At 40.1% G+C, this 17,343-nt stretch overlaps 1 protein-coding gene and 1 pseudogene across 1 annotated transcript in view; one reads left to right on the forward strand and one right to left on the reverse strand.

Moving 5' to 3' along the window:
* CAMTA1 (calmodulin binding transcription activator 1) overlaps positions 1-17,343 on the reverse strand; it is an 841,285-nt gene that overhangs the window by 373,163 nt on the left and 450,779 nt on the right. The window lies entirely within an intron of this gene.
* Positions 14,441-15,629, forward strand: LOC112402781 (dnaJ homolog subfamily A member 1 pseudogene; annotated as a pseudogene).

A 17,343-nucleotide genomic window follows, 5' to 3' on the forward strand; every position in this document is an offset into this window, starting at 1 on the left:
TCAAGGGGGCCTCATCTTCAAGTTGAATAGTGAACACATCACAGAGCAGAGGGGCTCTCTGCTGAGATCTTATACTCTGACAAGGACCTGAGGAGATGGTGTAAACTCTCTACTGGGATGGTTCCTAAAAATATTCAAAAAGGGAAGTTTAAATGCCAGGATTGTCATGGCCGATGGCAGAGGAAAGGATGAAAGGGCCACAAGAAGCAGATATACCACCCATGGCCAGAACACCTGCTGATGAGGTTCTTGTGGAAAGAACCACAGGACACAGTGTTCTCCAAGGTCACAAGGAAGGTGCCAGTGAGAGGGGGCCAGCATCAGTACAAAGTTCAGCAGTGACCATGGCTCCTTTGTAGCCAGGACTGGAGGGCTGTCAGAAGGAGAGGCTGTTAGAGAACTTGGCTTGCTGATAGCAATGGGATGACAGGATGCCAAAGCAGTAGAGGTGACAGTGCTTAGCCACCAGAAACAGGGGTCACAATTATTGAAACAAGCCTCAAGGTCAGAGTGGCAGCCAAAGACTGCAGAGAGTTACAGAGAAGATCGCTAGAACACAGGGCAAGAAAGAGGGGCAGCCGATAAGCTTGCTCAGCAGAGGAAATCAAGGATGAATGCCTGGGAGGCTGAGGGCAGGGCAATTACCCCAATATAAAGTCATACCCCTTACCTAATTTCTGGACCTGAGCAAATTTTTATACCGGGAACTCCCTGGAAGAAGAGATGGCCAGGTGCCCAAGAGAAAGGACCCTACAATTCCACAGCAAGTATATACACTGGGATGATTCCTCAAGTCCTTCCTACTGGCATTTATTTGGGTATCTGTGCACACACTGTGTATACCCAGAAATTTTAAGGACTGTTAGACACAGGGATGACTTGAGGCTCAGAGTGATTTGAGTGTCATCGTCATCCTCCTGTTAGAATGGAGGCCTGGTAATAAATGGAATCCTTCCCAAAGCTCACTTACAGTCGGTCCACTGGATCTGTGGATCCATTGGATGATCATTTCCCCCATCCTCAAATGTATGGGATTAACCTACTTGGCAATTGGCACAGCCCACATTGGGTCCTTAGTCTCTGAGGTACAATGAGGGAAGACCAAACAGAAATCTCTGAAATTACTCCCCTCCCCATGCTGATTAAGACAGAAAACCAACAGCAATGTCACATCCCAGGGGAATGGCAGAGATGAGTGTCATCTTGAGAGATCTAAAGGAAGCAAGGGTGGTGGTCCCCATTATGTCATCACTTAATACACTGGTGTAGATCCTTCAGAAAACAGATGGATCCTGAAGGATGACTGTTGACTACTGCAAACTCTGAGCGGCAGTCTCACCAATCCACAGCCAACATGCAGGTGTCTTTCCTCGAGCAGATTTTATAACAGCCCCAGATACGTGTCATAGGGTGACTGATTTGATGACTGTGTTCTATTCTATCTCAACTCGGAAAGATCAGAAAAAGTTTTCATCCACATGGAACTGACAACAATATTCATTTACAATGAACAATCAAACACTGAGCAAACTGGGAATAGAAGACAATTCCCTCACTCTGATTAAAAAAAAAAGTGCATTCTGAAACCTTAGAGCAAATATCATAATTAAGGATGACTTACTGGAAGCTGTCCTTCTGATATCAGGAGCAAGACATAGATGCCCACAATCACCATTTCTATTTGATATTGTACTGGAGGTCCTAGCCATCGTAATAAGTCAAGAAAAAGAAATCAAAGGTATAAAGGTCATAAAGGAAGAAATAAAACATTCATTATTTGCAGATTACATGATTATATATGTAGAAATACAAAAGATTCAGATTAGCTATTAGATTGAAAAAAAGAATTTAGCAAGGGTACTGCATACAAAGGCAACATACAGAAATGAATTGCATTTCTCTATATTAGCAAATATAAAATACAAAACAAAAATTTTGAAAGATAAGATTTAGTGTATCATCAAAAATATCAACTCTCTGAGAATAAATCTAGCAAAAGATGCGCAAAACTTTATACTTTGTTTTAAGACGACTGAGGGCAAGGGCCTTATTTTGCTTACTGCTGAATCTCCCCAGCACTTGGAACATGCCTGGAACATAATGGGTGCTCAATAAATACTTGCTGAATGAATGAATGAACAAATGCATGTGTATTCCCATTATATTTTCCCTCTTTACTATCTAATACTCATCTTTCCTTCAGATCTTCATGTTAATGTCACTTCTTCAGATAAATCTTCTATCATCCCTGTACCACATTAGGTCCTCAGGTTTTCATATTCACTTTTGAAGTGCCCACCACAATTGCACTTAAGTAATTAACTGTGTAACTGTTCAATGTCTACCTTCCCCACTAAAATGTAGATTCCGTGAGGACAGGAAATGTACTTGGTATAAGAAGATGACCCCCAAATATTCTTTAATTTAATGAACCAAAATTCCTTGCAATTCAATAAGGCCTTTGGGGCCCTTCAACTGTCCATTTCTACCCATCCAGCACACATGACTTCATGCTGCTTTCATCTTTTCCTAGTTTTCCCTACCAAATGCTTCTTCACCAGTCACTACTCATTCATCCATCCATCCATCCATCCAACAAATACATTCTGAGACACCTGCGTGTGCCAGGCACTGTACCAGGACTTAGGGATGGAGCAGGAAATAAGGCTCAAGCAGGTAAAGCACCCGAGGGCTGGCTTTCATTGGTAGTCGGTGAGGCCATTGAATAACAATAAGAAAAATCTTGGCTGCAGAAGAGAAGGGTTCTCCTTTTTTACATTTTATGCAATCCCCCAAAATAGCTCAGGAAAAACACTCCTCTGCTATTTGTCACATCCAATAATCCTCTCCCATGGAATTCCAATTTGCTGGCTCCCTCGGCTGAGTAGTCCTCGAAGGAAACCCCATTAATACAGTCAGAGCTTGTAGTAGCTGTGATTCATTTAATACCAAAATGGAGGAGAAAAATCAATAATACTTATCTCTGGTCACACTACATTTTTCTTTAACCAAGGTAAGTGTCTCTCATAAATATACCCCCAAAATGGTAGCAAAACTCACTAACCTCCCCCTCTCCATTAAGTCTGCTCAATGTTGTGTTTCATTCAGGATATACTGACCACCCCCCAGGAGAGGCTCCCAGCCCAGTTGTCACTGACTGAGTTCACATCCCCCAGTGAAGCCTTGACTGACCCACTCAACACGGGGAAGCCGGGAAACTACATGTGCCACTGGTACAGAATTGTGCTTCCCTGTGATGATGCAGTGCAATTTCTGCTTCATTGGGAGGAACCCAGCCTGTTCTTTGAGCAGCAGTAAATTCTGAGCAGGGAGGCACTCCCTGGCATTGCCTGGGAGCACTGGGCTCTGACACTGACTTTGCAGAAGGTCTTTTTCTTCTTCCTTTCAACCATACTAGCTCCACACCTGCCCACTTTCCCCAGGGCTTCCTCCTACCGCGTGACAGGCATGTGACTCCCTAGCCAGTAGGGCTTTAGTGGTAGGAGGGGCCCCTATAAGCAAAGCTCTGGCCTCTCCCCAGGGCTTGAAGAGGATCAAGAAATGTGCCCAAAGCAGGCAGGGACAGAGACAAATCAGTGATACTTAGTTCTGGTTACAATATATTCTTCTATGAGCAAAATAAGCATCTCTCATAAATACTCCCCAAAGTGTCATGAAACCCTTTGCCTCCCTGTTCAGTTGTCCAATGTTGTGCTCCATTCAGGACACATCGGTCAACCACCCAGGAGAGGCACCCAGCCGGCCAGCCACTAACCAAGAGCATGGGCTCAGATATGACATCTGCCCTATAAGTGTCATTTGGCTCAATTGCTTCCAGCCGTTGCCATCTCCTCCACCTCCTGCATTCGAAAGCATCCAAGCATGAGGAAGACACACTAGCAAGGCGTTGTTTCCAGCTCATTTTCAAACACCTTTGATTGGGCAGTCTCTGAGCTAGCAACGTGAGCAAAGCTGTAAACGGTTTCCTGTGCGTCAGGCACTACGTTACGTGCTTACGTGTATTCATTCATTTAACCCTCAGTGATACTGTCATTCCATCTTGCAGAGGAGTATAGGCTGCTACAGAGAGGTTAAGTAACTTCCTTAAGGTCACAGAGACCAATCTGAGGTTATTCACTCTTTCAACAGGTACAGCCAACAGCTACGCTCAGCAGCCCCGAGGCTCTAGGCTCAGGCTCAGAGGTTGGGAAAGCAGAGTGAGCGGCCACGCTGAGGTCAGCTTTCATGGGTCAAACACCTCCTCGGAACCCACCTTGGCCCCCTTTCTCCTCTCACAGGCCCGTTGTTATCTTTTCCCAATCACAAGCCTTTCTTCCCTGTGCCCCCAGACAAAGGGGTTCTTCCCTTCCCACAGGACCGGTCCCCAGGAGGGAGAAGGGGGCCGTGCTCCCCACAGAAGGATGCATGACCAGTTCCAGGAACAGGGTCACATCTTGAACATTTGTTTCTTTACCACCTTTCTCACCTCCAGTGACAGCATGGAATCTGCCAGAGTTGGGGCCCCACACAGCAGGCAGTGAGCAACTGATTCTCTTTCCCTCCTCCCAGCTCTTTCACAAGCTGATGCTCCTCAGTTATTTGGGGGTTACCCTTACTTTTCCTTGGCTCTCATCTGAGAGGCCACATCCTCTGAGACTTTCCCTGATTCCCCCAGGAGGCCTGACAGCAGCTTTCCCCTGTGCTCTCCTAGCACACACTCTCATCCTCACTGCAGCTGCTCTGTTACAGGGTGTCTGTCAGTTATCTGCCCACCTCCTCTCCAATGGTGAACTCTTGGAGAACAAGGGGCCATGCCTTTCAGTTGTGTATCTACCAGCCTAGTAGAATGCCTGGCATAAAAAGGTCTGTGACTGAATGAATGAACAGAAATGTTGTTAATATTTAGAAGTAATAGTAAAGCCACAAGGGGCTCTATAAAAGGTGTAAGTAATAATAACCAAAGTAACAATAATAGACACCACGTATTGAGTACTTTCTGTGTGTTAGACCTTAGGCTAAATACTTCACAGGTATTATCTCATTTAATCATTCATACCCAGACAAAAATCCTGAGCTGACAACAGAGATAAACTGTCTGCAGCTCCAAGTCCTGAAGGTCCCCAACTTGGGCAGCTTGGAGTCCTAGGGTGTGTGGGTAGATTCAACATGAACCTTGGCCCCAGTGCTGCCCTGTAAGTCAGCAGCTACTGATTGCTTTCCAGGAGAGGGAGCAATGACACTGAACCTTCGAGCATCTTCTTATTCCCTCTTTGTGCTCAATGACACCCATCACTGGTGTCATCACTGGTGTCAGGTCCAAAACCTCTTCAACATCCTCGCCCTTGGCCTCTCTTTCTCTGAATCTACTCATTCCTCTTATAGATGTCTCAAGGTCGTGTCTGCTCTTCAGCTAGAGAGAGTCCCAGGATGATTAAAACTTGGGGATGCTCTCTGGGACTTGGAAGGAGGGCTAGGTTCCCTGTGGGTCAGATCTCAGAGGTACAGAAAAGTACTTTAGGCTTTCTGGGAGTGCGCCTGGACCTCAGCCCCATAAGTGTAGAATTGGGAGTGGGGTAGAATTAGTTATATCCCAGAGGGAGAAATATGTAACCGTTAGAAATGTGAAAGGTTTGTCAATAGCACACCGTATCAGCTACCTAAATTGTGAAACCTAAGTCTGGATTCCATTTGCTCTATGATAATTTAAAAGCACAACTCTCTTTCTTTCTCACTCTTCCCTTTTTCACTTCACTCACAGCCTGTTCATTCATTTCGTTAAGAATTTTATTGGGAGCAAATGTCTAAAAGACACCTGGGTAGCATGATTAAAAGAAACAACAATGCCTTATCTGGAAATTTTTGTTGAGGACCATGGACAGCGCCGCGGATACACACTACCCCTGCGCACAGACCAGTCCCCCGGGTCCCTGTCTGGTCCTGGGAGCTGTAGTCTTTGACCCAGATAGGGTTCCATCCAGGGAGCACCAGGGTCGGCCATCCTCTCCAGAGCTGGCACACAAGGAGCTGTTGCTGAGAAAGCCTTCTGTTGAAGCACTCTGGCTTCTAGTACAGGAAGAGCTGCCATACACGTGGAGAGAAACAGATTCGTGGGGGTCCCAACTAGAGAACAGCACCAAGGGACACAAGCAACGAGAAGGCAGATGCCAGGATCTATGCTGTGCATCCCTGGGAATGGATCCCTCCCAAGAGAACAAGCTTCTTGTCCTTGCAAATAATCCCCTCTCGGGAATATTTGGGTTCATTGCCCAGCCTGCCCTGAGTGGGAGTTCATATTCCTGACAAAAAAAATTGCCTTCAGAGCATGGAACACTTTAATTAAGTGGTCATTTGTTGTCTCCAACAGCTCTCTCTGCCCTCATATGATTCCCTGCCCTGCTTCCTAACTGCCTACCCGAGAATGAAGGATAGCTACAGCTAAGCAGCTCACCTTCCCAGCCCGTCTTCCTGTTTTTTCATATTTACTGTCTCCCCACATACTTCTTCCCTAGCACATCAGGTTAAATTTATTTTAAAAAATTGTAAGGACATCTAAGATTCTTGAGGGCAATTTGATAATGTGTATCAAAATGAGCCTATCCAAACTCTGGTTATAAGAATATGGAGTAAATATGATATTATCCCCTTCAGTTCAAACTCTAAGCTTGGTATCTAGAAAATATCTCCACTCTCCTATAATAATGTCTGAAGAAGGGCTGCCCAATGCAAGAAGATCCAACAGGGTTAGGGAAAGATGCTTAAAGAGTATGTCTTCAACTGCAGATCAGGAAAAGCCTGCAGAGTTTAATTCATCACAACAGAGAGCATATGCCCTGAGGTGCGAAACCAATCCACTTATGTTTGGGACAAAGGAAACAGGATAACAGACTGGCATCAGAGAACTGCCAGGATTCAAGGCTGGTCTAGAGAACTGGATGTGGGAGAAGGTCAGAGAAGAGGATAGAAGACATTGAATTGATAGCATCCCTGAAGCTTCTTATTTCTATTGGCTGGGGAGAAGTAAAGGTTCATGGAAACATTCAACTCCCTGTGATAAGGACCTTGACTGTGATTCGGAGGAAATTCCTGCTAACCAGAAACACTGCCTTGGACTGACCCCTGTAGGAAATTCCTTCAAAGAAAAATCAGGAACAACGAGAGGAACCAAAATCAAATGAGTATAACAATACAGAAAAAAGTAGAAGCCAAATAGAAATAAATGTATTTAGAATACCCACCAGAAAAATGTCATGGAGCCACTAAAAATTGCTGAAAAACATTACCATGAACTCAAAAATATTAATAAAACAAATGTCTCTTTAAAATAAAACCTCAAAGCAGAGATGCACAATCTCAGGAAAGGTACAGCATGGAATCCAAGGGGAGTAAAACAAGAGTAGACAGAGCTCAGGAAAGAAGTAGAAAAACAAAATAAAGCCATTAGAGACATTGAAGTCATACTGGAAACAGACTGAACGAGAGCAAACCTGCTGAAAAGACAATAAGGGACAGAAAGGATGGCATCTGGAAAATGAGCAAAAATGAATGGAATTAGTTCTGGCTCTGGGCATGATGAAGTGACCACACAAAGAAGCTATAAAACCCAAAGCGATGCTGGACAGCAATTCGAGGACTCTGAAAAGGAAATAGTAGCAGACAGACTGGGGAAGAAGAACCAGAATTAGAAGTGCTACAGAAGCAGCTATGAACCACCATCTTTCCTCATCTTTGAGCTTGAACTCAAGACAGCCTGAAACTAAGAATGGGGCACTAGCATGTGGAAAGAGAGAGCCCAGGAGAGCCTATCTAGTTGTAGCTCAAGAAGGAAGCAAAGGGGGCTTCTGATACTTAGGGAGAGTAAAGGAAATGCCCCACTCTTCTTTTTTCTGTTCCCTATACCCCAGGCCCCTGGCAATCCTGTGGTGGTGATGGTAGAAACAGCAGGGCCCACAGGTGCCTAAAACCATGAGGGGAAGGAAACTTCATCACCACTAGGAATATTTGTGGGCCCAAGAGGGTGTGGCAAACCCCTGGTGCTTTTCTCTCTCCCTCTCTCTCTCTCTCTCTGTGTCTCTCTGACCTATGGCTGTAGCCTTTGAGGTAGACAGTCATCAGATCTGCCCAACAGAGCAAAGTTAGTAAAGTCCTAGATTTCTGGCCAGAGGACTGAAAAGGTGAAGCCCAGGGAGATGGTGGAGAGGGAGAATCCCATTAGGTTGTTCATGAATTCCTAGACTCACCCTCAAGCTGTGTACACATGGATCTGATCCTAAATAGTATGCCAAAGACTTTGAGGTAGACTGTCCCAGACTGGCCACTGGGCAGTCCGCACACAGGACAGCTCTTGGTAGGAAACAAAGTCTTTGAAACAACTAACGTTGAAATCACAACTCACAAAATGTGGTTGGAACTTATAGCTTGAACCCAACTATGTTGATTGTCTGCTAAAGCAAAAGTATCCAACATTTCCCTTGGGATATAAACAAGACCCGGAGACTCATACCATAATAGTTGAAATGTACAGAATATAACCCCAAATTGACTGGTATAATAAGAACTAGAAAAATCTCAACTTTCATGGGAAAAGATACGTAGATAATGAAGTTACCTGACAAAGACAGTTTATAAAGTTATTCCAAGAAGTAAGAGTAAACACTCTTAAAATAAACAGAAGCACAGAAAGTACCAGAAAATAAGTAGAGAATATAAAGAAGAAATAAATGGGAATTTTAGAACTGAAAAGTAACATAAACCCAAATAGAAAACTCATTGGGTGGTTAAATAGCAAAATGGACATCTCAGAAAAAAAAGAGTTAAGTGACCTTAAAGACAGAACAATTGGAATTATCTCATCTGAATGACAGAGAGGAAAAAGATTAAAAAAAAAAAAGCAGAACCTCAGGGAACTGTAGGACTATTGGTTTACCTTTTGTGTTAGAGTTTTGGAAGGAGATGAGAAAGACTGTGGTGTGTGTGTGTGTGTGTGTGTGTGTGTGTATCAGTAAATAATGGTTGAAAACTTCCCAGATTTGGCAAAAGATATAAACTCACAGATTTGAGAAGTTGAATGAACTACAAACAGGATAAATCCAAGAAATCTATAATAAGACACATCATAATCAAACTGTTGGAAACTAAAGACAAAGAAAAAAATTCTTGAAAGTGGCCAGAGAAAAAGTGACACATTACTTATAGGCAGGGGTCAGCAAACTATGGCCCATGCACCAAATCTCACTGTCTGTTTTGGTAAATAAAGTTTTATTGAAACATAACTATAACTATCTCTTTATGTATTGTGTATAACTGCTTTAGTGTCACAATGGCAGAGTTAAGTAGCTGTGACAAAGCCATATGGCCTGCAAAGCCAAAAATATTTAATATTTGGCCCTACACAGAAAAATGCTGCTGACCCCTGTTATGGGAAACAGAAATTTGAATGACTCCAGATTTCTTGTCAGCAATCATGGAGGCCAAAAAGAAGTGAACTAACATTTTTTAGGCAGTGAAAGAGAAAACTCAACCCAAGATTCTATATATAGCAAAAAAAATACCCTTCAGGAATGAAGGAGAAATAAATCCAATATCGGATGAAGAAAAACTAAGACAATTAGTTGCCAGCAGACCTGCTTTAAAAAACTGCTAAAAGAAGTTCTTCAGAGAGAAGGGAAATTACATAACAGAAGGAAAATTGCAACAACAGTATTGAAGGAAGAGCAACAGAAATGGTAAACATCTGGGTAAATATAAAAGACTATTTTCCTCTCGAGTTCTTTAAAAATCTTTTGATGGTTGAAAGCAAAAATCATAACACTTTCTAGAAGGGTTTTCAATGTATATAGTTGTAATATATTTAACATAAAACAAAATATAAATAGAGGAGAAAAAGGACCTATATGGTGGCAGGACTTCTATAGTCTATCTGAAATGGTAAAATATTGATTATAAGTAGATTGACTCTAAGAATTATACTGTAATCCATACAGCAACCACTAAAAAAACTATACAAAGAGTACAGTCAAAAAACACAATAGATAAAATAGAACACGAAAAAATTTCAAATAACACAAAAGAAGGCAGGAAAGGGAAAACAAAAGGACAAAAACATAAGAAATAAACAAATAATAAAGCACACCAATAAGTATATTAAATATAAATTGTTTAAATGCACAAATTAAAAGACAAGAGATTTTCAGAACAGATAATAAAAAATATGACCCACCTATATACTGTTTACAAAAACTCACCTCAGTTATAACAGTATGGGCAGATTAAAATTTAAAGGATGGAAGAAGATATATTATGTAAACACCAGGCAAAATAAAGTTTCAGTGACTATACTACTATCAGAAAAAGTAGATTCAGAGAAAAGAAAATTATCAGGGATAAAGAGAAACATTACATAATGATAAAAGATCAATTCACCAAGAAGACATAACCCCAAATGTGTATGCACCTAACAAGAGAGCTTCAAAATATATGAAGCAAAACCCGAAAGAACTGAAGGGGAAAATAGACCAATCGACAACTGCAAATGGAGACTTCAATACTATTCTCTAACTAATAAACAGAATGAGTAGACAGAAAATCAACAAGGACACTAATAAAAACTGAATAACATATCAACCAACAGAATCTAATTGATATTTAGAGAGCATTCCACCCAACAACAGAATATACATTCTTTTTAAATGTACATGGAATATTCACCAAAAAAGACCATATGTTGGGTCATAAAACAAACCTTAAAATGTAAAAGAATTGAAATAAAACAAAGCGTGTTCCCTGATGGCAATGGATTTAAACCAGAAATCAATAACAGGACCATAACAGAAACATCTTCAATACTTGGAAGTCAAAAAGAAAACTGTTCTAAATAATCCACAGGTGGATCCATAGGTGAATCCAGAGAAAGTCTCCATAGGAATTGGAAAATATTTTCAATTAAATAAATGTTTAAAATACAGCATATCAAAATCTGTAGGATGAAGCTAAAGCAATACTTAAAGAGAAATTCATAGTATTAAATAAATGCTTAGAGTAGAAAAAAGTTCTCAAATCAATAATACAAGCCTCTATCTTAAGAAACTAGAAAAGTCAGAGCAAATTAAACCAAAGTAGGCCAAACGAGAGAGATAATAAATGTAAACATGACTTGCAAATGAAACTGAAAACAGAAAAACAACAGAGAAAATCAATGAAACCAAAAGCTGGATTTTTTAAAGATAAATAAAAATAATAAACCTCTTGCAAACTTGACAAAGAAGACAAAAATTACCTATATCAGGAATAAAAGAAGAAATAGATAACCTGAATTGTTCTCTAACTACTAAATAAATTGGTAGTTTAAAACCTTCTGAAAAAGAATTGGTAGTTTAAAACCTTCTGAAAAAGAATTCTCTAGACCTAGATGGTTTTGCTGGCAAATTCTACCAAACATTTAAAGATGAAATGATATTGATTCTACACGATCTCTTCCTGAAAAGAGAAGAGGAGATACCACTCTTCAACTTATTTTATGAGACTAGCATCACCTTGATACCAAAACCAGGCAGAGATAGTACCACAAAGAAAACTACAAATCAATATCCCTCAGGGACATAGATGCAAAAATTCTCAATAGAATATTAGCAAGTCAAATTCAGCAACATATAAAATGGATAATATACCATAAACAAATGAATTTTATCCTCGGAATGTAAAGCTGGTTCAATATCCATAAATCAATGTAATCCACCATATTAACAGTTTAAAAAAGAAAAACCATATGATAATATCAATTGATGCAGAAATAGCATTTGAAAAAATTCAACATTCATTCATGAAAAAAAAGTCTCAGTAAAATAGAAATAGAAGGGAACTTCCTCTTCCTGATGAAGGGCATTTATAAAAACCTACAATTAACATCATGCTTAATGGTGAAAACCTGAAAGCTTTCCCTCTAAGACTGGGAACTACACAAGGACTCTCACACCTATAGCATTATATGGAAGCTTTTTAGCCCTTGCAATAAAGCAAGAAAAAGAAATAAAAGTCATATAAATTGGAAAGGAAGGAGTAAAACTGTCACTATTTTCACACAACATGATTGTCTACATAAAAAATCCCAAGAAATATATCCCCAAAATTAACACTCTTAAACCTCACATGGGCTTAGCCTGGTCACAGGTACAAGGTCAATATGTAAAAATCAATTGTATTCCTATACACTAGCAATGAACAACTGGAAACCAAAAAAATTTTTGAATACAATTTACAATAGTTCCAAAACTTTGAAATATTGCATTAGCCAAAAAGTTTATTCTGGTTTTTCCTTAAGATGTTAAGGAAAAACCCAAATGAACTTTTTGGCCAACTCAATACTTAGGTAAAAATCTAACAAATTTTTACAGGATCTGTATGCTGCAAACTACAAAATACTGGTGAAAGAAATCAAAGCAGACCTAAATAAATGGAGATACACATCACAGTCATGGATGAGAAGACTCAACATAGGAAAGATTTAAATTCTCTGCAAAGGGATGTATAAATCTAATGCAGTATCAATCAAAATCCAGCAGGAATTTTTGTAGCTATAGACAAGCTGATTCATAAATTTATATCAAAAGCAAAGAACTAGAATAGACAAAACAATATGGAAAAAGAAAAATCACATTAGAGGAATTAAACTACATGCTTTAAAGACATTATAAACCTACAGTAATCAAGACAGTGTGGTATTGATGAAACAACAGACATATGGATCAATGGACAGAATATAAAGTCCAGAAAGAAACCCTCATTGATTTTGATAAAGGTGCAAAGGCACTTCAATGGAGAAAGGACAGTTTTCAACAAGTGGTGCTGCAACAATTGGTTATCCATATGCAAAAAAAAAATAGGATACTTTACCTAAACCTTTATATAAAAATTAATTCAAAATGGATCATAATCTAAGTTAAATACATAAAATCATACAATTTTTAGAAAGGAACACAGTGGGGAAATAATTGTGACCTGGAGCTAGGCAAAGATTTCCTAGACAAAACACCAAAAGTAAGATACAGTTTAAAAATGATGAACTGGACTTCACTGAAATTTCAAAACTTTTGTTCTGTGAAAGGCACTCTTAGGATAATGAAACGTCAAGGTACAAACTGGTAAAACAAAAATTGTCAAATAGCATTTATGACTCAAAAAACGCAATTAAAAATGGGCAAAAAATTGAACTGAAGCATTGCTAAAGAGGATATAGGAATGGCAAATAAGCACATGAAAAGCTGTTAACACCATTAGCCAGTAGAGAAACACAAATTAAAACTACAATGAAATACCAACACACATCTAGTAGAATAACTAAAAAATAAATAAAAATTTAAAAATAAAACCCCAAACAATAAGAATGGTTTATCTGTTTCTTATAAGGTTAATCAAACACCTACCATATGACACAACAATCTCACTCCTGGGTATTTACCCTAGAGAAATAAAAACTTATGTTCACATAAATACGTATGCACAAAAGTTTGTAGCAACTCTGATCATAATCAACAAACATGAGTTTATTCAGTGAATGGGTAAAAACGACAGTGGTTCATCCACACAGTGGAACCCTACCGAACAGAACAACTTGGATGAATCATAAGACATTAGGCAGAATGAAAGAAGCCGGTCTCAAAGCTTCCATACTGTACAATTCCATTTGTAAGACATTGCGAGAAAGACAAAACTATGGCAATGGAGCACAGATCAGTGGTTGTCGGGGTTTCAGGGTGGGGTAAAGGTGTAACTACAATAAAAATACCAACCAGGGCTTGCTTTTAGGTCTGGACAATCATTCTAAAGTTCATTAGAAAAGTAAATAAGTAAGAGCTGCCAAGGACATTCTGAAAAAGATAAGGAATAAAGGTGGGTTTGCTCTATGAGAATGAAAATGTGTCATAATTTGGAGTGTAACAGTATGAGTAAACACACAAATCACTGAAAAAGTCTAGACCATCCCTAAAGAGATCCAAATACAACTGGGAACTTAGTATATGGCAGAGAGGGGACGTGCCAATCAACAGGTTAAAAAGTGGATTAATTCAATAAATAGTTTGGGGACACTTGAGTATCTCTGTGGGGAAGAAAAAACTGTATACTGACTCTATTCCTTCTACCTTAATAAATTCCAAATCAATGAAAGATTTAAAGTAAGAACAAAATGAAACAATTAAAGTACTAGAATAAATTTTTTGTAATTTTAGAGTAAAGACAAAAAAAGCTTTTTTCACTATGTCACACACTTTGGAAGCCATAAAAGAAAAGACTAATAAATTGGACTATTTAAATGTTTTGCTGGGGGGGAACTTTCCAGAACACTCGGTGAAAAGGTGGAGGAGCAGCGGCTGCCCGAGCTGCGCACGGCAACCTGCTCCTTCCCACTCCCCCACACCAGCATCGGTGGCCAGCTCACCAGCTGTAGGAAATGGTGAAAGAAATCACTTATTATGATGTTTTGGGGGTCAAATCCAATGCCACCCAAGAAGAACCGAAAAAGGTTTACAGGAAACTGGCCTTGAAGTACCACCCTGAATCCAAATGAAGGAGAGAAGTTTAAACAGATTTCTCAAGCTTAGGAAGTGCTCTCTGATGCAAAGAAAAGGGACTTATATGACAAAGGAGGAGAGCAGGCAATTAAAGGAGGTGGAGCAGGTGTCGGTTTGGGCTCCCCCACGGACATCTTTGATATGTGTTTCGGAGGAGGAGGCAGGATGCAGAGAGAAAGGACAGGTAAAAATGTCGTGCATCAACTCACAGTAACCTTAGAAGATTTATATAATGGTGCAACGAGAAAACTAGCTCTGCAAAACAATGTGACTTGTGGCAAATGTGAAGACCGAGGTGGTAAGTAAGGAGCAGTAGAGTGCTGTCCCAGTTGCCGAGGTACTGGAATGCAAATAATAATTCATCAAATAAGACCTGAAATGGTTCAGCAGATTCAGTCTGTCTGCATGGAGTGCCAGGGCCATGGAGAGCAGACCAGTCCTAGAGATAGATGTAAAAGCTGCAACTGAAGGAAGATAGTTCAAGAGAAGAAAATTTTAGAAGTTCATGTTGACATAGGCTTGAAAGATGGCCAGAAGATAACATTCCATGGTGAAGGAGACCAAGAACCAGGACTGGAGCCAGGAGATACTATCATCGTTTTAGATCAGAAGGACCATTCTGTTTTTACTCGACAAGGAGAACACCTCTTCATGTGTATGGACATGCAGCTGGTTGAGGCATTGTGTGCCTTCCAAAAGCCAATATCTACTCTTGACAACCAAACCACAGTCATCACTTCTCATCCAGGTCAGATTGTCAAGCATGGAGGTATCAAGTGTGTGCTAAATGAAGTCATGCCAATTTATCGTAGACCATATGAATAAGGTCACCTAATCACTGAATTTAAGGTAAACTTTCCTGAGAATGGCTTTCTCTCCCGTGATAAACTCTCTTTGCTGGAAAAACTCCTACCTGAGAGGAAGGAAGTAGAAGAGACTGATGAAAGGGAGCAGGTAGAACAAGTGGACTTTGATCCGAATCAGGAAAGACGGTGCCATTGCAATGGAGAAGCATATGGGGATGATGAACATCATCTCCGGGGTGGTGTTCAGTGTCAGACCTCCTAATGGGGCCAGTGAATAACACTCACTGCTGGCATTTTATTTGCAGTAGTGATTGAGTGAAGGACTATAATCATAATGGGCTCACTACTTGCTACTGTTTGTTTTAATATTCAACTATAGTAGTGTTTTAAAAGTTAAATGAAGAATAAACTCGAATAGAAAAGCTGAAAAAATGTTTTTTGAACAGGTAGAATACAAAGGCTTTTAATCAAATAAAAACTTAGAAATTATTGAAGATACATATTACAGAAAAAAGGGCTAATTTCTGTAATATATAAAGAGCTTCTCCTAACCAATAAGAAAAAGACCAACAATCTAATACAAAATTTTATAAATATGTGAATACATAGTTCATAGAAAAAGAAAATACATTCAACTTTCTTCATAAGATAAATGCAAAGTAAAACTATGGGATAACTCCTTGTATATGCCAGAACCACATGAATAAAACAGTACAATAGTATAATGTTTAGGTAAGAATGTGAGGAAACAGACACCTTCATATGATGTTGCTTGGAATGTAATTTAATTCAGCATTTATCTATCGGCAGAGTGTTGATTAAATCAAGTGTGGTACGTTCATTCTGTTGACTACCAGCTCCCAACTCAAGTCTTTTCCTTGCTGTCGTAAAGGAAAGCTTCTCCCCTGGAGTTCCACAGGGACCCTTGCTCCATCAGCTCTTTGCTCGTGGATCACACTCTCAGTGGGTCTTTCCTGATCTCCCAATTTAAAATTGCACCCACTTCCTATGCCTTTTTTTTCTGCTTTATTTTTCTTAATGATGCACACCACCATCCGACATACTATATACATTTTTTCATCATTTACTGTCCATCTCTCCTCTCCAGAACGTGCATCAGAAAGGGCTACTCTGTCTTTGGCACCTAGAACGATGCTAGGCACACAGTAGCTGCTCAATAATGCTACTTACTAAGAATGAGGCAGCTCTTTACGTACTAATGGAAACCAATCTAATACAAGTTATAGTGTTACATTGAAAAAGCAAGATGCAATATGTGTATGAAGTATGCGACATTTGCGCGAGAGAAAAGAAAGGAAAAAGTGTCCATCACTGGAAGGATGGATGAGAAATTGTAACATGTTGGCCTCTGGGGAGCTGATTGGGTGAGGCAGGGTGGGATGTGGGGAAGGGAGACTTACTTTTTCCTGTATAGCTTTTCTACCTTCTCAATTCTTTATCCTGTATTATTCCTTCAAAGTTTGCATAATTTATAGTTTAAAAATATATAACAATACGGGACCTCCCTGGTGGTCCAGTGGTTGAGACTTTGCCTTCCAATGCGGGGCGGGGTGGTGGTGGTGGTGGTGCGTGTTTGATCCCTAGTCGGGGAGCTGAGATTCCCACATGCCTCATGGCCAAGAAGCCAAGACATAAAACAGAAGCAATGTTGTAACAAATTCAATAAAGACTATAAAAATGGTCCACATCCACCTGCCGATGCAGGGGACACGGGTTCATGCCCCGGTCCGGGAAGATCCCACATGCCGCGGAGCGGCTGGGCCCGTGAGCCATGGCCACTGAGCCTGCGCGTCCGAAGCCTGTGCTCCGCAACAGGAGAGGCCACGGCAGTGAGAGGCCCGCGTACCGCAAAAGAAAAAAAAAAATAATAACAATCTTAAAAATATGAAAGTCCTCTAACCTATAATACCACTTCTAGAAATTTATCCTAAGTACATAAAACCTGTTCAAGGATA

This window comes from Neophocaena asiaeorientalis, unplaced genomic scaffold (genome assembly GCF_003031525.2).
Source record: "Neophocaena asiaeorientalis asiaeorientalis breed wild unplaced genomic scaffold, Neophocaena_asiaeorientalis_V1.1 scaffold275, whole genome shotgun sequence".
NCBI lineage: Eukaryota > Metazoa > Chordata > Mammalia > Artiodactyla > Phocoenidae > Neophocaena > Neophocaena asiaeorientalis.